The sequence below is a fragment of the Mastigoproctus giganteus genome, chromosome 13 (genome assembly GCF_048544385.1).
Source record: "Mastigoproctus giganteus isolate SK-2022 chromosome 13, ASM4854438v1, whole genome shotgun sequence".
NCBI classification, from domain to species: Eukaryota; Metazoa; Arthropoda; class Arachnida; order Uropygi; family Thelyphonidae; genus Mastigoproctus; species Mastigoproctus giganteus.
Genome location: NC_143587.1, coordinates 86287901 through 86313674, shown reverse-complemented (window position 1 = coordinate 86313674; position 25774 = coordinate 86287901). Strand labels below are relative to the sequence as shown.

At 39.5% G+C, this 25774-nt stretch overlaps 1 pseudogene; it reads right to left on the bottom strand.

Moving 5' to 3' along the window:
- LOC150076240 (E3 SUMO-protein ligase KIAA1586-like) overlaps positions 1–9192 on the bottom strand; it is a 33182-nt pseudogene extending 23990 nt beyond the window's left edge.
- Between the last annotated feature and the right edge of the window lie 16582 nt (positions 9193–25774).

Below are 25774 nucleotides of genomic sequence, written 5' to 3'. Positions count from 1 at the left end.
GTTTTTACTTTAAAGTATTCATGCACAAATCAATGGTATTATATGAACATAAAGTATTATTCATGACCAATATTTTTAACCAATGGTATTTTTTAAAGTATTCATGAACAGATCAGTGGTATTATCTGAACATAATTAAAGTATTCATGACCAATATTTTAAACAACATGTTATTTTTAGGCAATAAATTAATTAGTGCTATTCATGAAGAAATCAATGGTATTTTGTCAGTTGAAAGTGATTTTAAATATAACTTTTAAGGAAGACACAGAATTATAATGAACGAAGTCTTATTGAACACTGTTAACAAAATTATTTACAAAGGAATCATTATTCTGATAAAATCTTGACACAGCTCTCTTTTCAAGGACAGTCCACAATTCTCCCATTACAAAAAGTATGAAAAGTACTATAAAGGTAAGTATCTTCTGTTCCAGGGTTAGTGTTGTTTTACCTGCAATAAAGAGAACATGTTAGAAGATTATTATAATCCTACTGTGGTGGCGAGCTTTGCTAGTGTTAATGCTTTACAAAAATATACAAAATTACCCAAACATACTGTGAAAGAATGGTTATCAGGACAGCCCACATATGTGAGACAGAGTCATACCGACCAATAGCCCTTCTCTCTGTACTAAGTAAACTCTTTGAACACCTCCTCAAAGTTAGAATCGAAACTTGCTACATGGCTGCAGGCCTACAATCACAGAATCAATTTGGCTTTAGGAGGGGCTGCTCCACTCTGGATGCCTTGGAAAACATTACCAGAGGTGCTGAAACAACAAACGATAAATATCTACTTGTAATCGCAATAGATTTTGCCGGGGCATTTGACACGTGGTGGCCAAGCGTCCTCGGCAGGCTCCGGAAGGCCAACATCCCGGCCAACCTATACCAATGCGTCAAAACATATTTTGACAACAGAATGGTTGTTGTAGAAACTCCATATCATTCTATTTCCAGACAGATCTTCAGAGGCTGCCCACAGGGCCCAATCTTGGGCCCGCTCTTCTGGAACATGGTTCTCGACGGTTTTCTAAATCTAGACCTAGGTCGTGTAGCAACTCAGGCATACGCGGACGACCTAACCCTGGTACTGCGAGAGGACAGCAGAGCCAGGCTAGAAACTTCTGCTACTCGCGCCATTGACATCCTACAGAAGTGGACCGACGAAAACAATCTCCGCATATCCTCAATCAAGACCAGCTCAATACTGTTAAAGGTAACCTGGGCATCAGGAGACCACCACAAATCCGCATCGAAGGAACTACAATTAAGCTGACAAAGGAACTAAAACACCTCGGGGTTGTCCTAGATAATAACCTCTCATTCACCCCTCATCTGACCTACATACAGAAAAAGATCAGAAGATACTGTGCTCTGTTCATGAGGGTCTCCCGCAAGGATTGGGGCCTGCGGAGGAGAACCCTCAAGCTATTCTATAAAGCCGTATTCCTGCCTGCCATAACGTATGCCGCTGGCGTGTGGTACCGGAAGGCTACCACGGCCGTCAACAGAAGAAAACTGGACACCACGCAACGGTATATATTACTTATAATAACAAGAGCCTGCAATACTGTAAGCACACACGCCCTCCAGGCCCTGACAGGGACTCTTCCCCTAGACCTCGAAATAGTCTTCCGCGGCCTAATATATCAACTCTCCAAGGGACGTGAGGCTAACCATCTGAACTTCACTTTGGACCCTGAAACTGACCACAAATTGGAACGCAAACGTCTCCTCACACATCTCAACCAGAGCTGGCAAACCCGCTGGCAGACATCAACCAAAGGTGAAATAACTAAAAAATTTATTCCTGATCTACAACTGGTGTACCCAAACTATCCACCTTGGCTTTCTCCTGGACTACTCGCCACCTACCTGTTGACCGGCCATGGCGCCATAAGAGGAAAACTCCATGGATTCGGATTGAGTGACACCCCCCTATGCCACTGCGGACTACGCGAGACATGGGGGCACTTGATGTACGACTGCCCACTGTACGAGGATCTCCGCTGCCGATTTATAACCACCATCCAAATAATGCTAAGAGACCAGGAATATCTGATACTAACTGAAAAAGATACTTATAGTGCCTTCACTCAATATGCGCAAGACCTCTTCACAAGAAGGCGGACTCTCCCGCATCCACCACCACAACAACAACCATGAAATGATATGTGGACCTCCTTCGGACAGGACACAGCCTCACGAGTGACTTTCTATTCAGCTGAATTCCAACAAGCCCAATGAGACCGCAGAACTTTCTGCATATGCCAGCCATAATGGCAATCGGTGCCGGCGCTCTTGCTGGACGCCATCTTTCTTTCCCCCTCCCTCGGCGGTAGGGGAGGAGACAGGAGGTTTTCCCCTCCTGCCTTCTCCCCTACTCGCCAACCCAGATTTCCTCCTGGTGGGGCATGGGCATGCCCCACTGACTTATAATGGGGTCGCCTCCTCTATCGACCCCATTTCTTCTGTCTTTCTCCCCCCAGTCTTCAGTCTCCTCTCCCTCTCTACCTGCTCGCCAGCGTATATCCCACAGGTCAAAATTTAATAGCTCCAAATTAAGTTCGCTCACATTTCGGTCTTTCAATCTAGCGATCAACCCACGCAAACGGTTTTGTTTTTTTTAAGGTCCTTGCCACTGAAATCTCAAGAAACTAGGTGGCAGGGCCTGCCAGAGTAAATAACTGTAATACTAGTGTACCTGGTCTGCCTCCACGGGGCGAAGTGTGGGCAACGTCGGGCCTCAGCTGGGGTCCGGCGGCTAAATGGCCAGAAGAACAACGGTACACAACATCACACACCTCAAGATCCATATACTTTTAAATCTCTGGCTTTTACAGTGAACTGTATCACACCACAATGTAAACTACGCGGAGATGGGGGAAACCCCTGGTGCCTTTTGACCCTAAACACACATACACTTTACACTTTATATGTGAGACACAGACAGCAACGAAGAAATTTTCCTCGTAACCAGATGAAAGTTCCTGGTCTTCACCATACATTTCAATGTGATTTAGCCAACATGCCAAATCTTGCTAAAGAAAATAATGGTGTTCATTTTCTTCTCATGTGTATTGATTGCTTTTCACGATGTGGTTGGGTAAGACCATTAAAATCTAAACATTCACAAGAAGTAGTTAAAGCTTTCAAATCTATTTTTAAAGAAGAAGTACCATTTAGTATTAATAGTGACCAAGGAAAGGAATTTACTAATAAACAAGTGCGTGCATTATTCAAATCTAAAAATATCCACTTTTACACCACTATAAGTGAAAAGAAAGCTTCTATGGCAGAAAGATTTATTCGAACATTAAAAGAAAAAAATTATAAATGGGCTGCATATTCAAAAAATGATAAATATATTCATGTGCTGCAAAAATGAGTGAAAACTTATAATGAAACTGTACACCGATCTATTGGTATGGCCCCTGCAGATGTCACCATGCATAATGAAGAAACAGTTTATGCTAAATTATATAGACCCCATCCAAAAGTTTCGGAACCCAAGTTTAAAATCGGTGACTATGTTGTTCTTAGTGATGATAGCCATAATTTTCGAAAAGCGTTCAGAGGGAATTGGTCTGAGAAGGTGTTTTTCATAGCTCAGGTAATCAAAAGGCACCCTGTAGTATATAAGGTTAAAGGGAGAGAGATAGTGAGGTGATAGAAGGTACATTTTATGAACATCAGCTACAGAGAGTCAGGTTTGATAACGAGGTACCTGAAACGTGTATCTGATTGAAAAAGTACTTGGGAAGCGTACAGTGCGTGGCCAGAGACAGTTACTTGTGAAGTGCCTTGGATACACTGCATCCTACAATTCTTGGGTACGAAGCAAAGATGTTTTACCTAACCCTACCAAGTAATGCAAGTATGGACATGTATCCTGATAACACCCAATCACGTTTCAAAGTTCAATTACCCCGGGAAATTAATCTGAGTGGGAAGTGGGTGGTGGCACTTTCTAAAATCCATCTATCAGGAGTGTGGAACAATATCACAAAAGGATACGATGAATTTCGTGTACTTCGCGATGATTATGACTCTGAAAAAATTTTACATGTGCTTTCTTTAAAGTATAAAGATTATCAACATCTTTTAGATGAGATGAACAGTGTTCATCCCCTTATTTCATTTACAGTACACACAAAGACTGTTGCAAAATATCAATTTTCAGTGAATGTGCATCTAAAAGGTAAAATACAATTGCCCGAGAAACTAGTAAAATTATTTGGACTTCAAAAAGCAGGTGTACGGGGGAAAGGCTGCGGTGTATTTACAGATACATCTGTAGGTGAGAGTGCATTACCTATCAAAGGTCAAATAGTTAACGTGCTCCTTTTTACATAATTTGTTAACACACATTTTGTTGGATCTGTGAACTGCAAAGATTTAGAACATATTTTTCTGGTATAATTTAAAACTTCATAAATGAACGTTCTGTTATGGTAATAGAAATGAGAAAATACAGATATATACAAATTTGTACACCTAAAAATTAACAGATTTTCTAATTTTCACAACCTATTTGTAGGTATCAAATGTATATTTTAGCAGTTAGGGGATAGCACAGCTTTCCCCTAACGGCTAAAATTTACGAAAATTTTCCCAAAGTTTACGAAAGATAGCCTTTGTTTGTCCATAAGATCTTCACTGAAAATGGGGAAGTTTGAGAAAAATCACATATCACCTTTAGATATTTTGCGTGTCCAACCGGAAAAAATTTGTCCCGTTATATTATTTTCAATTTCTAGAATTTGTACGAAATCGAACTTTTTGTGGCAGTTTCTCTTTCGAGATAGAGAAATTGTCCTTAAACGATTTCGCCCACCTTTCAATCCAACCCTCAGGTTTTTTATGCATTCCAACTCAAAAAATTACGCAAAATGACTGTAAAACGGTTCGCAACTGACTCGTCAGAATTATTGAAATTATGAAAAATAAATATCATAAAGCTACATTGACTGGTAGTTTAAAATCAACACTTGTTGACAAGCTGATGGAGGGGAAAAAATAACATTCAATCCCAGCAACTGCGAATGGATCCAAAACAGTTAAAAGCTGAGATTTTTAATAAATTTTCAGTTATCCATCCACACTTTGTAACCTTTTCAAAACAAACGTGAAAAAATCAACTTAAAATTCTTAATTTTAAGCATTTTCCGTGTACTATAAGATAAATTTGAACCTGAACAGCTCATTCAAATCATAAAAAACATCTCCAAATAGCGTAAAACCCCAACAAATACAGCCAAACCTCGGAAAATCTAAGAAAAATTATGTAAAAAATTTTAATAACATGTTTTTCAACATTTATTTATGATCGAGACCCCCCCCCCACCCACACAAGAGGATTACAATAGGAAAACACACCACAATTTTCCAGAAACATAAGTAATTTTGAATCTCAAAGCAAACAAGAGTTCCGAAACCATGGTAATAGCAGTAATAATCACCGCCGTTACAATCATCCTTATTCATGTATCAGCAGATACCGTGTTTATTATATAATTCGTCATTTACCAATGTAACGCCTTACTTTATATTTGAAAAAGGAAAAATTCGAAGCAAACACATGAAAATTTAAGATAATTTTAACTGGAAGCGTATACATTTTAATCGTCACACTTTTAATTTCATTATTTCGACTGAAAATAGCCGATTTTCAGTCGAAATAAAATAAATAAAATAAAATAGCTCGTTTGCGACGAGCTATTTTGTGGTCCCACGGTGATCAGGGTTAAATGAAAATTCTTAAGCTTGTCGCAAAGGAGCATTGTTAGAGGGTGTAATTTTCCTGTTTTAAGTTTGTTCCTTATGCACCCCATCTTTTCACTAAATCCAGCGTTTTGATTTAGTGAAATCTTTGACTTAGGTTGCTGTTGTTCGGTCTTAGCGTGTGTAAAATAGCCGGTGATCTGCAGCTGTTTTTTTTTTTTTTTTTTCAGGTTTATTTTGGTTCAATGTGAATGTGAAAATAGCATGCACAGTGTGTGTTAGCCTAATTCCCTTCGGCAGAAATCGGCTATTTTCAGTCGAAATAATGAAATTAAAAGTGTGACGATTCAAATGTATACGCTTCCAGTTAAAATTATCTTAAATTTTCATGTGTTTGCTTCGAATTTTTCCTTTTTCAAATATAAAGTAAGGCGTTACATTGGTAAATGACGAATTATATAATAAACACGGTATCTGCTTAGAATTTTTCCTTTTTTAAGTTAAGAACCTGTGAAGTTGTGGCTGGGGTCTGAGGGTTGAATAAATGTTGAACCTGTATTATTTAAGATGTTTTTACTTAATTTTCTTATATTTCTGTCTCTTGACAGTGTTTTGTGTGTTTCCACCCTGATTTTACTGTGATGCATGAATTTCATGTTTTGACAGCACAAAAATGTTGTGATGTGTAAACATTAAAAATCTCACAAACACATCCCCTGGGTACATGGGAAAAGCCGATTATTTTCTCTCTTTCTGATCATTTTCTCTAATTTTAAAGGGTCCATTAATTACTTGTACACAGTTTCCGTTGTTTTTTCATGTTAATGTGTAAGCTTATTGGAATTCTGAGAAAAAAACCCAAGAACGTTATAATCATTATTAATCCCCTTGAGTTGGTGATGATGCCCTATATATTTTTGAATCATGAGGCGTTCATCTGCTGTGACACCGTAATCCTCTTCTGTGGGTGGGGGGGGGGGTCTCAATCTTAAATAAATGTTGAAAAACATGTTATTAAGATTTTTTACATAATTTTTCTTAGATTTTCCGAGGTTTGGCTGTATTTGTTGGGGTTTTACGCTATTTGGAGATGTTTTTTATGATTTGAATGAGCTGTTCAGGTTCAAATTTATCTTATAGTACACGGAAAATGCTTAAAATTAAGAATTTTAAGTTGATTTTTTCACGTTTGTTTTGAAAAGGTTACAAAGTGTTGATGGATAACTGAAAATTTATTAAAAATCTCAGCTTTTAACTGTTTTGGATCCATTCGCAGTTGCTGAGATTGAATGTTATTTTTTCCCCTCCATCAGCTTGTCAACAAGTGTTGATTTTAAACTACCAGTCAATGTAGCTTTATGATATTTATTTTTCATAATTTCAATAATTCTGACGAGTCGGTTGCGAACCGTTTTACAGTCATTTTGCGTAATTTTTTGAGTTGGAATGCATAAAAAACCTGAGGGTTGGATTGAAAGGTGGGCGAAATCGTTTAAGGACAATTTCTCTATCTCGAAAGAGAAACTGCCACAAAGAGTTCGATTTCGTACAAATTCTAGAAATTGAAAATAATATAACGGGACAAATTTTTTCCGGTTGGACACGCAAAATATCTAAAGGTGATATGTGATTTTTCTCAAACTTCCCCATTTTCAGTGAAGATCTTATGGACAAACAAAGGCTATCTTTCGTAAACTTTGGGAAGTTCCAAGCTGCGCTATCCCCTAACGGCTAAAATATACATTTGATACCTACAAATAGGTTGTGAAAATTAGAAAATCTGTTAATTTTTAGGTGTATCTGTATTTTCTCATTTCTATTACCATAACAGAACGTTCATTTATGAAGTTTTAAATTATACCAGAAAAATATGTTCTAAATCTTTGCAGTTCACAGATCCAACAAAATGTGTGTTAACAAATTATGTAAAAAGGAGCACGTTAACTATTTGACCTTTGATAGGTAATGCACTCTCACCTACAGATGTATCTGTAAATACACCGCAGCCTTTCCCCCGTACACCTGCTTTTTGAAGTCCAAATAATTTTACTAGTTTCTCGGGCAATTGTATTTTACCTTTTCCATGCACATTCACTGAAAATTGATATTTTTCAACAGTCTTTGTGTGTACTGTAAATGAAATAAGGGGATGAACACTGTTCATCTCATCTAAAAGATGTTGATAATCTTTATACTTTAAAGAAAGCACATGTAAAATTTTTTCAGAGTCATAATCATCGCGAAGTACACGAAATTCATCGTATCCTTTTGTGATATTGTTCCACACTCCTGATAGATGGATTTTAGAAAGTGCCACCACCCACTTCCCACTCAGATTAATTTCCCGGGGTAATTGAACTTTGAAACGTGATTGGGTGTTATCAGGATACATGTCCATACTTGCATTACTTGGTAGGGTTAGGTAAAACATCTTTGCTTCGTACCCAAGAATTGTAGGATGCAGTGTATCCAAGGCACTTCACAAGTAACTGTCTCTGGCCACGCACTGTACGCTTCCCAAGTACTTTTTCAATCAGATACACGTTTCAGGTACCTCGTTATCAAACCTGACTCTCTGTAGCTGATGTTCATAAAATGCACCTTCTATCACCTCACTATCTCTCTCCCTTTAACCTTATATACTACAGGGTGCCTTTTGATTACCTGAGCTATGAAAAACACCTCCTCAGACCAATTCCCTCTGAACGCTTTTCGAAAATTATGGCTATCATCACTAAGAACAACATAGTCACCGATTTTAAACTTGGGTTCCGAAACTTTTGGATGTGGTCCATATAATTTAGCATAAACTGTTTCTTCATTATGCATGGTGACATCTGCAGGGGCCATACCAATAGATCTGTGTACAGTTTCATTATAAGTTTTCACTCATTTTTGCAGCACATGAATATATTTATCATTTTTTGAATATGTAGCCCATTTATAATTTTTTTCTTTTAATGTTCGAATAAATCTTTCTGCCATAGAAGCTTTCTTTTCACTTCTAGTGGTGTAAAAGTGGATATTTTTAGATTTGAATAATGCACGCACTTGTTTATTAGTAAATTCCTTTCCTTGGTCACTATTAATACTAAATGGTACTTCTTCTTTAAAAATAGATTTGAAAGCTTTAACTACTTCTTGTGAATGTTTAGATTTTAATGGTCTTACCCAACCACATCGTGAAAAGCAATCAATACACACGAGAAGAAAATGAACACCATTATTTGCTTTAGCAAGATTTGGCATGTTGGCTAAATCATATTGAAATGTATAGAGAAGACCAGGAACTTTCATCTGGTTACGAGGAAAATTTCTTCGTTGCTGTCTGTGTCTCACATATGTGGGCTGTCCTGATAACCATTCTTTCACAGTATGTTTGGGTAATTTTGTATGTTTTTGTAAAGCATTAACACTAGCAAAGCTCGCCACCACAGTAGGATTATAATAATCTTCTAACATGTTCTCTTTATTGCAGGTAAAACAACACTAACCCTGGAACAGAAGATACTTACCTTTATAGTACTTTTCATACTTTTTGTAATGGGAGAATTGTGAACTGTCCTTGAAAAGAGAGCTGTGTCAAGATTTTATCAGAATAATGATTCCTTTGTAAATAATTTTGTTAACAGTGTTCAATAAGACTTCGTTCATTATAATTCTGTGTCTTCCTTAAAAGTTATATTTAAAATCACTTTCAACTGACAAAATACCATTGATTTCTTCATGAATAGCACTAATTAATTTATTGCCTAAAAATAACATGTTGTTTAAAATATTGGTCATGAATACTTTAATTATGTTCAGATAATACCACTGATCTGTTCATGAATACTTTAAAAAATACCATTGGTTAAAAATATTGGTCATGAATAATACTTTATGTTCATATAATACCATTGATTTGTGCATGAATACTTTAAAGTAAAAACAACAATTCAAAATTTATTGTCTAAAATTAACATGTCGTTTAAAATAGCCTTCTCATTTAAAATATACATCTGTTGCCATCCAACAGCAAAATTTAAAAAGTCGCCTTCAAATGCATGGGGAACAAAATCCTCTCTTTGGATTACACCAAAGGATTATGACGTCATAAGACTTGTTACGCCGTGTTTGGGGAACAGGTTAAAAATATTGGTCATGAATACTTTAATTATGTTCAAATAATAACATTGATTTGTTCATGAATACTTTAAAAAATACAATTGGTTACAAATATTGGTTATGAGTACTTAAAAATACCATTGGTTAAAAATATTGTTCATGAATACTTTATGTTCAAATAATACCATTGATTTGTTCATGAATACTTTAAAGTAAAAACAATGGTATTATTTGAACATAAAGTATTCATGAACAATATTTTTAACCAATGGTATTTTTATAACAAAATAGCACTAATTAATTTATTGCCTAAAAATAACATTATCATGGGAAGGATTCACGTGATTGGTGATGTCATCACAATCAAAGATTGAACATCTGTGTGCGGGGGTGGGGAGGGCCGATTAAGCCCTTGGTCAGCTAGGTTAAAAGTGTTTCTATGGCAGTGCCACCTTGCGGCGATTGTCACAACTAAAATCGGTTCAAAGTGTTTCGGAGGGTAGGTCGACAGACCACCCGCTGTGAAAATCTGTTCAAAGTGTTTCGATGGCAGCGCCACCTAGTGGCAGGGTGGGTGGGTAGACGGACCACCCACTGACAAAATCTGTTCAAAGTGTTTCGGGGTAGGGAGGGGGGAAGTCGACAGACCACCCGCTGTGAAATTCTGTTCAAAGTGCCCCCACTCCTACTCTGCTGGCAGCATCCCCTCGCTGTTTGTACATATAATTCTCAATAGTAGTCTTCTGCTTTTTGAATTATGCCTTGTCTGCTATTTATAAGTACACCATCGCTATTCTTCAGTTTCAGTATCATTTGTCTTTCTGTGTTATGCCAATGGCTGCTGATTTAAGTTTTCCCTTAATGTTTGTTCTGCTTTTCTTGTGTTAAATCTTCTTATGTCCTCTCTGAGTCTCTTTCTAATGCTCTGCATAACTCAGTATACTCAATTTTCTCCCTGTCAGTGTTTTTCTTGCTCTTCATTTGTCGTCTTTGGTTCATCATGACAATTGTTTCTTCACTGATTTTTTCTTCTTTGGATTTCTTTTTCCCTATAGGTTTCTTGGGCTTTATAACTTTCAGAAAGTTTTAATATTCCCCGTCGATATCTTGGTCGTGAACAGTCTGCAGAAACTCAAACTTGTTCTTAAGTTCCAGTACATACTGCTTTTTCGCCTCTTCTGTTATCTCAAAGACCTTTGTATTATTTACTCGTGTCAGTTTTTTCCATTCTTTTCTTACATCTATATCAAGTGTGTATCTTACCATACCGTGATCACTTCTAACATTTACCTTGTTGAGGACGGTAACGTCATTCACGATATATCTTCTGTTAGTGAGGATGAAGTCTATTTAATTAGTTGTTAATCCATTTGGGCTCTTCCATGTCCACTTTCTGTTCACCCTTTTATTGAAAAAAGTGTTCATTACTGACAATCCTCGAGATTCTGCAAATTCCACAAGTCTCTCACCTGTTTAATTTGTTTCATCAATTCCAAAATTTCCTATAGTTCCCCTTTCTGCGCTGTTTTGTCTCTTTCCAACCTTAGCATTGAAGTACCCCATAATGATAGTGTAGTGAGTTTTCTGCTCATCTAGAAGACTCTGTATTTCGGTGTACATTTCTTCAACCTCTTCATCATCGTGGCACGATGTTGGTGCATAAATCATTATAACCTTTAGATTGTACCTCTTTGAAATCCAAAATGTTTTTTATAACTTTATGGACCAGGAAGCCACTCCACCTTCGCTCCTTTCACTGTTTCCATTGGTGTAATTATCAAGTGGAAATCTGTTTCCAGCAGATTTCCACTTGATAAACTTATAAATGATTCAGTTCTTCTTGTTTCAACCAAACCGGTGATATTCCAATTCACGTTTTCTAATTCCTTTTCCAGCTCTAATATCCTGTCTTCACCGATGAGTGATCTTACGTTGTAACAGGCCAAGTTCAGTTTCCGTGCATGGCAGCCTAGTCGTACCCAGAGATTCTTAGCACCCTCTGCTTCCACTCTGATCCTCTCTCTGCCGTAAGAGGGGGAGTGAAAGCCGCTGGGGACTGAGGGGCATTTGTTTCGTTGTGCTTCCATGTGCTGGAGGGTTTGGTCTTTTCCTCTTCACGCTGACCAGGCGTCTTGAAGAGAACCGCTCTACACGTTCGTTGCCACCTAAGTGACGTAATAGGGTTTACCATCGCGGTGTGCGAAATGGTGGATTTTAGGGAGGCAGGCCAACCGGACTTCTAAATCTTCTGAGATAGAAAGATATTGGGTACATCAGTGTTTTAGACTTAGTGTCTGATAGCACACAGAATGCCTGTTCCCCTCTAAGCACCCTTATCTTGACTACCTTGGGTTAACCGACAAACATAGAGAAGGATCAACAATCGTTCAGGCGCAATTTTTGATAGGTCCTGTCATCACACTGAACGGGAGAAGAACTGTCACTTCCTGGATATTCAAAACCTTGATATTCTGAGGGCCAAGTTCATCCCATGCTGCAAAGATTGTTTCCCAACAAACAACGTCATGTTTTAAGATAATAATACTTCAATACATACAGTCAGCTGTTTTCTTTCTTGGTTTCAGGTGTCTGAAACTGAGGCTAAGCATCTCCGGTGGCCTTCACAATCACCAAACTCAAACGTTATTGAGCCACTATGGACATGTTTGGAGAAGAGAGTGAGAAGCAAATTTCCTCCACGTTCATCACTTAAGTTGCTTGAAACGTTCCTCCGTGAACAATGGTCCAATATTCCTCTTTTTTATATATGTAAAACCTAAACACGAAAGGTATCAAAACCTATAATACTTAGTACCGTGCATGGGTTGAAGGATTGGGAAGAAGGGGATGCTGGAAACTTTGCTCCACTATTTTGTCAACCCCCAGTATGTGACATTAACGATGCGTATGACGAACCGGATCGGCGTTTTGTAGTCCACTTCGAGTCCTGATTCGACCCTTTTAAACCTTTAAAGCCCTCAATCAGGTTTTCTCACGAATGCCATGTTTACAGACCGAAGTATTTCTTGGTAAGTGGTAACGGGAGGAATTTCATGGGTCTTTTTCACAACATGGCTGAGTTAGTCGGTTTAAGCGAGGCTAATATTGTTTTTTTTTCTTCTTCCTGGAACTAGGGTTTTCATCCAGCAAACACAACCTCGACCTCAGAACACAAGCAATTTATACACAGAGCAATATTGGCTTTAGTCGCCGATCTCTTAAAACCCTACTACAACAAAACAGAAACCTGGTAATGGGTTTGTATCGTGATGCTCATTTTTTAAAATTATTTATCGCGGTGTATCAAGTGTTATAAGAGTTAATTTCTTGAGTGTGTAATTCTATACTACAAAGAATTCATAAGGTCGAGCGATTAGTCTTCTGAGATAACTGGAAATTTTCCTGGGCTGCTCAGTTGCGTTATTCGCTGGGTGCACAGGGCACAGTGTCTCTGAATAATTTGGGCATAAAAATATTTCAAAGGATTCAAGAAGAGAAACAAACTCTGCTATATCGGATTTAATAATTTGCTTTAATTGAATAACTTAACAAAATTATTGTATTATAATATTACACTTACAAATGTCGAACAGTTTGTGGTTATATTGCGTATGATCATTTATGATTATATCGCATTTTAAACATTGTATTGAAATATTTATCTCTAGATCTGACTTGTGGGCCTATAATTATAAGAATTTCCGAGTCTGCAAAGATGTTAATTTGGCGCTGGGGATCCCTGCTAATGCACCCGAAGCAATGTGACTCGTTGTTTGAACGACTCAGATGCAGCAGATATTATAGTTAATTTAATTGCAAGGCATCATTTATTGTCGACTTCCACTTATGTCATACGAGACTCTTAATTGAATAAAATAAAATAAAGGAAAAAGGAAATGAGAAAAAATTGAATTCCTATATGCAAGAATAAAATTCCGTTGACAATTGAATGAAAAGCGCATAAGAATTATATAGGATTTTTCAAATCCTATATAATTCTTATGATAAAAAACAGATAACAATAAGAAAAAAATCCTATGCCCATATGTCTCAAAAGTATTTACAAGATATTAAACATCAATCATATATGATAAAACATAAAAAGAAACTGAAATACCCTTTAAAAGTATAGATGGACAAAACCAGGGTATTTTCATTTCATTTTCATTTTCATTTTCATATCACCTCCGCACTACGTTTCCCACGCCAATGGCGCATCCACATAAGGACTCGTTTTACCTCAATACAATTAACTCAACATAGAATTATTAAAATACGTACGTTTATTTCACCCACATTTAAAATGTTATTTACATATTTACAATTTGGGCCTCCATGAAGCTGGAACACCTAAAGAGCTACCACTCTCAGTCCTTCTTCTCAACGTTTATCAGATTACCATCATGCTCCTATATACATATAAATATTCATGTATATATAATCATTATACATGTGTAAATCTGTGTAAAGCTGTACATTTAAAAATAAAATACCATAAAAGCCATAAAACTTATTTACATATCTACACAAGACCTCCTATAAAACGCTCCCTTCACAAAATTCAAAAATGCAACGTAATTTTGTCTTGTATTGAACACCACCTGTGGAGTCCATTCTATAACCTGCATAATAGCAATCATCTCCTCCCTATATCTTGATATCTGACACATACACCCATTATATGCTCTGTATTTTCACTTTCTCCACACACACACACACACACACACACACACACACACACACACACACACACACACACACACACACACACACACACACACACATAATGGAGAATTTTCCACTCCTAATTCATGCAGGACGTAGGACATTCTCCTCATTGTCTGGCGTCCTCGTCGTTCGCTCTCGATTCATGGTACCTCTCGTGAAACAACCAGTCTCACGTAACCTTCTGTGCACACGTGCGAAAATCGTATGATGAGGAGCACGCCTGTGCGGGAAACGTTCCTGGTACAAGCGCAGAGCGGCGCGCCCGTTACAGTCCGCAGCTCCATACGCGAGGTGCATGTCGGCCAGTTCAACGTTTGAATACTCGTCCATGCTGCTGCCTCGGGAACCGGTTCGCAAATGCTGACTTCCAGCGGGATCGCTGTTCACGCCACCTCCCGTTCAACGTCCTCTACCGCATGACGAAGGCATTTCGGACCCTGCAATGCTATGTGATTCCGATTCGTCTTTGTGCCCCCTACACCTCCTGCAAGTTTGTCGCACTGGTAGTGAATCACCCTGTATATTTGCCTTCTATCTGGACAAGCAACTACTCCCATTACCTTTCTGGGAATATTATTTACTGTTGCATATTCGATATATTAAACATCAATCATAAGTGATAAAACATAAAAAGAGATTGAAATACCCTCTAAAAGGAGTGATGGATAGGACCAGGGTATGTCTGCCAGAGGGAGAAAGTTGAAGACATTGTAGACCAGATATCATCTTTAAAGGCACAAAAGGCGATATTGTTGTACAATATCGCCTTTTGTTTTGGCCAATAACGCCAATAGCACTAATGATATTAAGAGCAGGAGATCTGTGGTCTTAACAAGTACAGGGCAATTTATTTTGTTTCTCAGAGCAAACTAAACATAATTACAATTAATAAGCTTTCGGCTGGGAGGCAGCCTTCTTCAGATTGAATACATGAATGGCAGTTGGAATAGAGATGTGCACTGCCAGGATGGTGCGTGAGGCGCGTGGTTAATTGTTTGTTGATGTTTGTGGCTGTGAGATATAGTGGTGACGTGGCCAGCGTTTGTCTATGGATGGAATTACTGCCTCTGTGATGGGGTTAACTTGGCAACCACTGTTCCTGTTCAAAGAGGCATCCGAGCATTTTATATTTAACGATTCCAACCAGGTGCGCTTTAGGTAATGGTGGGACCTGTCCACAACCACGACATCGCGGTGTGGGTCGATGTCGTGGCGGGTTGTCCAGACATGCTCGGCGATAGCTGACTGTTCTACATCTGCCAAACGGATCGCCCTTTTATGTTCTGAGAGACGTTTCTCGAGTCGACGTCCAGTCTCTCCAAAGTAGCAGCTGGTGCAGTCACGGCAAGAGATGCGATAGACCAAACCGCTCTGTAGAAGAGTGGAGACGGGTGTTTTTACGTTGGAGATAAGAGAACGCAGTTTCTTGCCTGGGAGTTGGATGCATTTTATCCCATATGATTTTAGGATTCTACCTATCTGTTGTGACAGGTTGGGGTAGTATGGGATAAATGCCCTAGTGGATGACTCGTTGCTGTTGGTCGTCACGTTGTCGCGTGCCTGTAGATCACACCTGTCAAGGACGTCGATGGGATAGCCACACTTCGTAAGGTCTACTTTGACTCTGGTGATCTCTTTGCGTCTCTCCAGATGAGAGACGCAAAGAGAGACGCAGAGCTGGAGTGTGTCCAGGCGCGAGTTAGCAAGGTTCGGGCAGTGGAGAGGAGGTGGCCTCGCGTCTATGGATAATTCTATCCATAGACAAACGCTGGCCACGTCACCACCATATGTCACAGCCACAAACATCAACAAACAATTAACCACGCGCCTCACGCACCATCCTGGCAGTGCACATCTCTATTCCAACTGCCATTCATGTATTCAATCTGAAGAAGGCTGCCTCCTAGCCGAAAGCTTATTAATTGTAATTATGTTTAGTTTGCTCTGAGAAACAAAATAAATTTCCGTAATGAATCCAGAGCACGTAGGCCTTTTTTACTAAGTACAGGGCAATATTGAAGAAAAGTTGCGAGCTAGGGACAAATTTGAAAGTGTCTGCAATTCTGCCTAGGCATGACTTGATGAGAGCCTTGTCAATCAATTCGGCCCTGAAGAGATTGTGAAGGCAATCTTTCTCAGAGTGGCCAATGGTCTGGGTTTGTGAACAGGAGAGACTCCTTCTATAGGGATGGGATACATTTAATAGAGAGGAAGCAAGAATATTTGCTAATGCTATGGAGGCAGCGTTAGATGAGTTGGAAAACTGCTAGCTTTGGGTGGTATCCGCTGACTAATAGATTACCAATAACCGGAGGCAGAGGCCAAATTGATTCTTACACTGTTGCTATTGGAGCTTGTAGCAGCCTGGAAAGCAAGCTGCTGGAGATTTAAAGACCTACTGTCAGTAATCGTGGAACAGGTAAATACATGGGGGCTGTGTTAGGTTAACTAAAAGTAAGAATAGGTGCATACATACTTGCAGGTACACCAATGCTAGGAGCATAGTGATTAATTTAGTGTGATGAGTTTGAAGTGCTGGTCAAGTCATAAAATGCAGACATTGTGAGGATACCAGAGACGTAGTGTCACTCAGATATAAGGGATGTAGAATTTCTATAGGGAGTACAATGTGTACATAAAGGACATAGTGTATAGTGTAGTTTGACTAGCGGCACCGGCCCCTCCGCAATTGGTACTTTGAGACGTATATAGTACTCTGTAAAGTCCAGATAGTGTGAGTTAGTGTGTAGTTGTGAAGGGTTACTAAACTAAACTAAACTATTATATTAGGGTCACTAGCAAGTCACTTCAAGTACCCATGTGTATTGTGTCAGTAAATTGCGTGTATTTTCTGGTCGATTTGCTTGCTTTGCTAGACTAAAAACCCGATTTTTTTCGGGGGAAAACCTTACTATCTACGCCTGAGACCGACTAACTCAGCCACGGAGTGAGAAAAGCCCGTTAAAGTTCTCGTGTCATCGACGGGATTTGAACCCGTGCCTTTTCCAGTCGGTGTGGGGAGGGCGGTGACGATACCACTGTGCTAACAACGCAGACTTTTGAAGGATTAAAAAACAAATTATGATATGCGGTTCACACGTAAATGATTACTTCTACCCATATTTTTATTTTATTTGTAAATTTCGTGCGTTCTCTGGTCGATTTGCTTCTTTTTCTGGACGAAAAAATCCCAGTTTCTGGAGGAAAAACCTTGCTATATACGACTGAGACCGAATGGACACTACAGCCACGGAGTGAAAAAGCCCATTAAAGTTTCTCGCGTCATAGACGGGATTCGAACCCGTCGATGACGGGAGAAACTGTCCTCCCAACACCGGGTGAGAGGACGGTGACAATACCACTGTGGTACCCGCGTAGACTTGTGAAAGGTTAAATTATTATTTTAGGGTTGCCCGTAATTAAATACATTTACCCGTATTTGTGACTGTAAATTGTATGTTCTATGGTTGATTTGCCTGTTTTGCTGGACGAAAAAACCCCAGTTACTGGGGAGAAAAACCTTGCTATCTACGCCTGAGACCAACTAACTCAGCCACGGAGTGAAAAAAAGCCCATTCAAGATCCTCGCGTCATCGACGGGATTCGAACCCAGGCCTTTTCCACCCGGTGTGGGGAGGACGGTGACGTTACCACTGTGCTACCCGCGCAGACTTGTGAAAGGTTAGTGAAGGTTTTGTTGGAATATTGTTCATTCGGTCTCTTAGCCTAGGGGTCTGCGGAAACCAACATCCCCTAGTTACTGTCCTTCGCCACGGAGAGGCGACTGGGTCAGTAAGAAGAAATAGGGAAATTCAGGGAAACTCAAGCCAGAGAAGTGCAGAAAGGACAAACAACATAGGAACCGGGAGGATTTATGGTCTTAGTTAAGAAGCACGTAAAATCTAAGGTATATCCTTAGATTTTATGTACCTCCAATTTAACACTAACTAAACAGTGCAATGTTGAGTTGGTGTGGCGCGAAATTAGCACTGCGAAATCAATAATGAGGGTAGAAGTGTGTTATAGACTCTGATGAGTACAACGACCAACTAAAGACTCTGATGAGTACAACGTTACAAGAAAGAGAGTGAGACAGTAAATCAGAATGTCTTATAATGGGGGATTTTGACTCCCTAGATATTGACTGAAACTTATGGTGTCACAAGATTTTGTGGATTCATTGGATGCGTTTTTCTACAGCAGCATTTTACAGAGGCAACAAAAGAGAGTAATATTCTTGATCTGATTATCAGTAATGATTATTCATGCATTAAGCATCTGCAAATAAAAGAACCACTGGGTGGAAGAGACCACAGTGTATTGATTTGGGATTTATTTAAAGATATAACTTCCACGAAGAGTAAAGGGAAGAGTTTTTGCTCTCGTAAAGATTACTACAGTGGTTTCAGAGAGTTTTTAAATTCTATGAGGTGGAACCAACTGATAATGTTACATCAGCAAATTCTAAACGGGAAGCATTCAAGGAAATAATCATAGAATCTACAAGTCTTTTCTTACCAACTAAGAAATACTGTTCAACGCTTAGACCTAAATGCATGTCAATAGAACTAGACTCGTTGTAGAGAAGAAAAATGCATGGGATGCATATAAATTATCAAGTAATACAGACTCATACGGTAGATATAAACTAGTCCGCAATCAAGTCATTAAGGATATCAAGCAATCTAAGGCAGATTATGAGGAGTCTTTCGCAAAGGTTGCAAAGAAAATTTGCAAAGACGTCTTTTCTTATGTAAACGCAAGAAGGAAGGGGATTGATATCTAGACAGGAATCAGTTATACTTCGGTCATAGCACGGGTTTGCGAAGAGGCGATCTTGTCCAAACAAGTATATTGGATACTACGATGCAGTAACAAAGGAACTGGATGCAAAAAATGTGATTTTAATATCATATAATTGGATTTCAGGAAAGCTTTTGGTGCTGTTGCCCATAATAGACAGCTGTGCAAATTGGAGCAGTGTGGTATTAAGGGAAAGTTATTGCAATTCATGGATTAATGTTATCAGTGGAGTTGATCAGGGTTGTGTGCCTGGCCCATTGTTCTTATTTATTAATGATATTGACGAAGGTATATCAGGCTTAATGTCTATGTTTGCAGATGATACAAAGGTTGGCATGGTGGTTAATGGTAATAATGGCAGTGTGCTATTGCAACAGGATCTATAAAAATTAGGCAGATAGGCTGAGAAATGGCAATTGTGGTTTACATTGATACATGCAAAGTAATACATATGGATAGCAGTAATCCCAGAGTAACGCACTAACTATGTGATACTAAACTCAAGGTAGTGGAAAATGAGAAATACCTGGGGGATTCCCTGAGGAACATGTTTCCAGCCAATTGTCTTCAGATATTCAATAAATTTAGAATCCACCTTGATAGGTTCTGTGAAGACAAGCCCTACAGGAAGGAAATCCTGAAGAACTGCTACCAGATTATGAAATTATAATACTCACCTGCTCCTGGATATGACAGACTGTTTTTTTTTTTTTTTTTGTATATTACTGTATATCTTGTATATGATTGTATATTTAATCCTGTAAATGTCTCGGGTCGAGCACGCATGTACTCTTGTTTATTGTGCATGTGTTCCTCGCACCTTAGTCTGTAAATATTCACACCCTTCTGGCACAGAGCCGTCCCAGGGTGACCCAAGGTTTCTTGGGAAATAAACTGATTTAATAAATAAATAAAATAAATTATGCAGGCAGATATAAAATTCTCTGAGTTGTGCAGACAGGCTGCCAGGACAGCTCATTTGTTATGCAAATGATATACAGAAACTTTACTTGGAGGGACAGGAAGGTGATTATTCCCTTATTCAAGGCCATGGTTAGGTCGCATCTTGAGTACTGTATACAGATCTGGAGACTTCACTTTAAGAAGGATGTAGATCTGTTATAACAGTTGCAGAGAACAGCAATCCGATTGGTGAAGGGAACAAAAGGCGCTCTTACCAAGAAAGGCTTCAGTTCTGTAAATTGCAGCGTCTGAGGAATAGACACCTGCGAGATGATCTGGTTAAGGTGTTAAGACTGTGAATGAAATGAGCAAGCTCAATGCTGATGGGATTCTTGCTGTTGCTGAGACTACACACATGAGGAAGCACAAATTCAAATTGAGGAAGGACGAGTTGCAAAATAGATGTGGGAAGTTTGTCTTTAGGCAGCAGGTGGTTGATTGCTGGAACAAACTTCTATCTGTTGTAGTGGAAGTTGACAGCTTAAAGAAATTCGAGGAAGAACTATCAAACTATTGAAAGGAATGAACAGGTGAAATGGGAAGTGTTTTATTTTTTCTGATGCTGTATAAGCTTGTTTTCTTGCATAATTTTCCACTAGTTATGCTAATGCTAAAAATTAAATGAAAATTTCAGAAATTTCAGATGGTTGAATTTTTCATCCAATGTTGAGAAAGGGGTTGGCGCATCAAACTGACCACATAATTAGCATGGTTTGCAAACAGTTATAGTGAACCCTCATTGTCTTATTTGCTTCTATGCGAAATACAAGCAGCCCTGAAATAATCAAACTCGGCAGAAACCTCATCAGAAAGCAGTCCATAAAACAGACCTTAGCATCCAAAGAGAGTCTCATGGTGGACACCAGCCCTTTCTACTCTGAGTATCAACCTAAAATAGTCGGAAGAAACAGCAGAGATTGCAGAAACGATGACGATCACCAAGCTGAGATTCTGTTAGACCAATTTTGTGAACCAAACTATCAACAAGTTCTTTACTTATGTAAACTCTAGAGGGAAAGGGATGAATCAGATTGGTCCACTTGATATCGATGGGTCAACTGTTGATGACCCTGCTCAGGTAGCCAACAAACTAAATGAATATTTTCCATCGACATTCACACATGAGGAGTTATTCAGCGAGGGGAATTCCAGAGGTGTATTCAACTCTAGCAGTAAGCTAGAGAATCTTGTAATAACTGAGAGTAAAGTGGAGGAGAAATGGTGAAGATAAACACAAGAAAGGCACCTGGGCTGGATGGGATCTATCCAGTTATATTGAAGGAGGCAGCAAAGGAAGTAAGCAAACCCTTAGCCATAATTATGAGAGCTTCCTTGGACTCAGGGGAGGTACCCATAGACTGGATATGTGCAAATGTGACCCCAATTCACAAAGAAGAATCAAAGGCTGACACAAGTAATTATAGACCTGTGAGCATAACTTCTGTTCCAGGAAAATTAATGGAGGCACTGGTTAAAGAAGCACTGCAGGATCATTTAGACAAGACTTCAGTTATAGCGCGGACACAGCATGGTTTTGTTAAGGGGAAGTCTTGCCTGACCAATTTGATTGGATACTATGATGCAGTCACAAAAGAACTGGATGCAGGGAATAACTTTGATATTATATGCTTGGATCTTAGAAAGGCTTTTGATACTGTTGCACATGGAACACTGCTGCACAAATTGGAGCAGTGTGGCATTGGAGGCAAATTGCTGCTATGGATAAAGGGGTGGTTGAGGGAGAGAAGACAGAGAGTGGTAATCAATGGACACTGCTCATCGTGGACTAATGTTATTAGTGGAGTCCCTCAGGGTTCAGTATTGGGGCCTTTATTGTTTTCTGTATTTATAAATGATATTGATGATGGCATATCAAGCTTAATGTCCAAGTTTGCAGACGATACGAAGGTTGGCAGGGTTTTCAAGGACACTACTGGCACTGTGCTGCTGCAACAGGATCTGGAAAGGTTGAGCAGATGGGCTGAGAGGTGGCAAATGAAGTTTAACATTGACAAATGTAAAGTACTACATATGGGAAACAGCAAACCCAGAACAATGTATCAACTCTGTGGTACTACACTGACAGTGGTAGAGAATGAAAGGGACCTGGGGGTGGTTGTGCAGCAGATATGAAGTCTCTGAGCAGTGCAGACGGGCTGCAAGAGTAGCTCACGGTGTATTTGTTAATGATATATAGGATTTTTTCTAGCAGGGATAAGGAGGTGATTATTCCCTTGTATAAGGCAATGGTCAGGCCACACCTAGAGTACTGTATACAGGCCTGGAGGCCTCATTTCAAGAAGGATGTAGAGCTGCTGGAACGAGTACAGAGAAGGGCAACAAGATTAGTGAATGGAACAAAGGGGTGCTCTTACGAAGAAAGGCTTAAGTTTTGCTAATTACAGTGTCTGGAGACTAGGCACCAGCGAGGTGATCTGATAGAGGTGTATAAAGCCTTGAATGGTTTGAGCATGCTCAATGCTGATGGGATTCTTCCTCTTGCTCAGAATAATCACCTGAGAGGGCATAAATCCAAATTGAGGAAAGACAGATGTAGGATAGATGTGTGGAAATTTGCCTTTAGCCAGCGGGTGGTTGGTAGGTGGAACAGACTTCCATCCCTTGTCGTGGAAGTTGATAGCCTAAATAAATTTAAGGCTCGGCTGGACAGGTATTTCGAACGAACAGAGGGGTGAAGTGGAAGTGGTTATTTTTTATTTATTTGTTTTACTTTTTTTTTTTGGCTGATGCTGCATAAGCTTGCTTTCTTGCATCAAATGCCTCTACTAATGCTAAATCCGTATTTGTGTCTGTAAATTGCGTGTGTTCTCTGGTCGATTTTCCTATTTTTCTGGACGAAAAAACCCAGTTTCTGGAGAAAAGATGGTTCCATATTGGAACCATCTTTTTCACCTTAACCACTGTATGCCCATGGCATACAGTGGTTAAGGTGAAAAAAGAATGGCGTTGAACGATCAAACTACCTCCCGCCAACAGAACTGTAAAGGATTGCTCATGGTTGACGTTTGTGGTCAGCGAACAGTGCAACATATTCTATGGGCTCAGTCTGCGCGGGTAGCACAGTGGTATCGTCACCGTCCTCCCCACACCGAGTGGAAAAGGCCTGGGTTCGAATCCCGTCGATGACGCGAGGAACTTTAATGGGCTTTTTTCACTCCGTTGGTCTCAGGCGTAGATAGCAAGGTTTTTCTCCCCAGTAACTGGGGTTTTTTCGTCCAGCAAAACAGGCAAATCGACCATAGAACATACGCAATTTACAGACACAAATACGGGTTAATGTATTTAATTACGGGCAACCCTAAAAAAAAATAATAAATTCTATGGGCTCAACAGCAAGTCATTGTTGACAGACGCCATCGCAATACAATATAGAGAATTCAAGAACAATATCCCAAATGACGATCCGCTGCACACTTAGACGAATGGGTTCCACAGCAGATGGCCCAAGAGACACACCTCCTCACCGCTGATCATCGAAGACGAATGCTGTGGTTTCGACAACACGCTGGTTGGACACGGAAGGACTGGAAATGAGTGTGGTGGTCGAACGTTCATCTATGCAACCTTTTGGATGGCTTTAGGGCAGGAGGCAGAGGGTTGTCATAAATGGTTATTCCTCAGATGAGTTGATGTAAGGAGTGAGGTTCCCCAAGGATCAGTATTAGGACAACTCCCGTCTCCTCCCCTCAGCCGTCCCCTCCTTTTGCCTAGTGAGGCAGGGGCCTGCCACATTAACTCGCCTTCTCTATCGACCGCATATTTCTATCTCTTCCCCCAGCCTTCAGTCTTCCCCCCACTCTATCTGTATGCCAGCGAATGCCCTACACGTCCAAATTTAACTGCACCTAAATTGCTTCGCCCACAAAACTTTCGGCTCCTCAAATTCTAGCGCTATCCCTGCCGCGATTGCTCCACGTGTGTGTGTGCTTTCTTTTCTTTTTCTTTCTTTTTTTTTTTTTTTTTTGTCCTAGCCACTGAAATCTCAGAAAATTAAGTCGCAGGGCCTGCCAGAGTGACTATCTTAAACTACTAGTGTACCTGGTCTGTCTCCACGGGCAAACTGCGGGCAACGTCGGGCCTCAGCAGAGGTCTGGCGGCTAAATGACCAGAGGAACAACGGTGCACAACACTACGTGTAAACAATACCCATATGCTTTTAAATCTCTGGCCTTTACAGTGTACTGTATCACAAGACAATGTACCACACAGAGATGGGGAAACCCCGGGTGCCTTTTGACCCTAAACACTCTTTACACTTTTCATTCTCTCCTGTCTGCACGTTAGCACGGTGGTATCGTCACCCTCCTCCCACACCGGCTGTGAAAAGGCCTGAGTTCGAATCCCGTCGATATCTCTTAATAGGTAAGTATCCCTTACCTATTTACAATACCCCAGATTTATTTTTCAACATATATTATTCACTTTCGATTATTTTAACCATAATCTTACATTAATCGATGGTTCTGAAGGCTTACGTTCCCTTTTCTATTCAAGGTGAGGGTTTTCTTTCTGGGATCGTTCCCCCACCCCACTCTCTCTCTCTCTCTCTCTCTCTCTCTCTCTCTCTCTCTCTCTCTCTAGTGCAGGAAAGACTTTTTAAAAATTTAGATGAATCTTTCTATTTAGCTCCTGAAGTCCAGGCTAATATCGGAAACAGTTCTCTGATAATCTTAGGTGGAATTAATATAGTTGTAATAGACATCAACGGCCACCATTTGTCTGGCATACTTCCTAGCTTCTAGACCAATTCTTTTAATTTAAACTTTCTTTGCCATTTATTAATAAACATTACTTCGAGATAGCTGAGACAGGATAGGTAGCTTGTTGTTCTGCACCTCCCCATTATGTCTTTTTCTACCAATATTCAAACTCCTCACGACACTTAACTACCGAAACTACATCACTACAAATACCCCAGCTCGTCTACACCCTCTACTATTTCCCCTTACTCTCATTTCTCCCTCTTCTCTCCCTTCGAAAATTTTCTTATATTTTCCTTCTAATTTTTTAGCCCCGGATTATTCATTATAATTCAACCCAATCAACTATCTCCTTCAACTGCCCCATTTGTCAGAAGTAACCGGAACGAATTATAAAATTTCATTGTTTTTGGCTGCCAGTACTGGCTGACTTCCGTATTAGCCTTTGCTGTATTAGTTTTTGACCATTCCATAATGCTCCTAATGAGTTGTTTTAAACGCTTCCATTAAACGCGTCTTTGCCTTTATTAGCTGTTTACTCCACAGAAATTTTATTCTACTTATAAAATTAAAACTTGTAAGACTAGATGTCTTACATGTTAACGTTACTAAAATACTAAAGCTGGTGATTCAAAAGTTTCCTGGAGTATTTCCAACAAAGTTTCAATCACCATCAAAAATACGTTGCTCAAGGACAATATTTTTAAGGAAATGTAACCGGA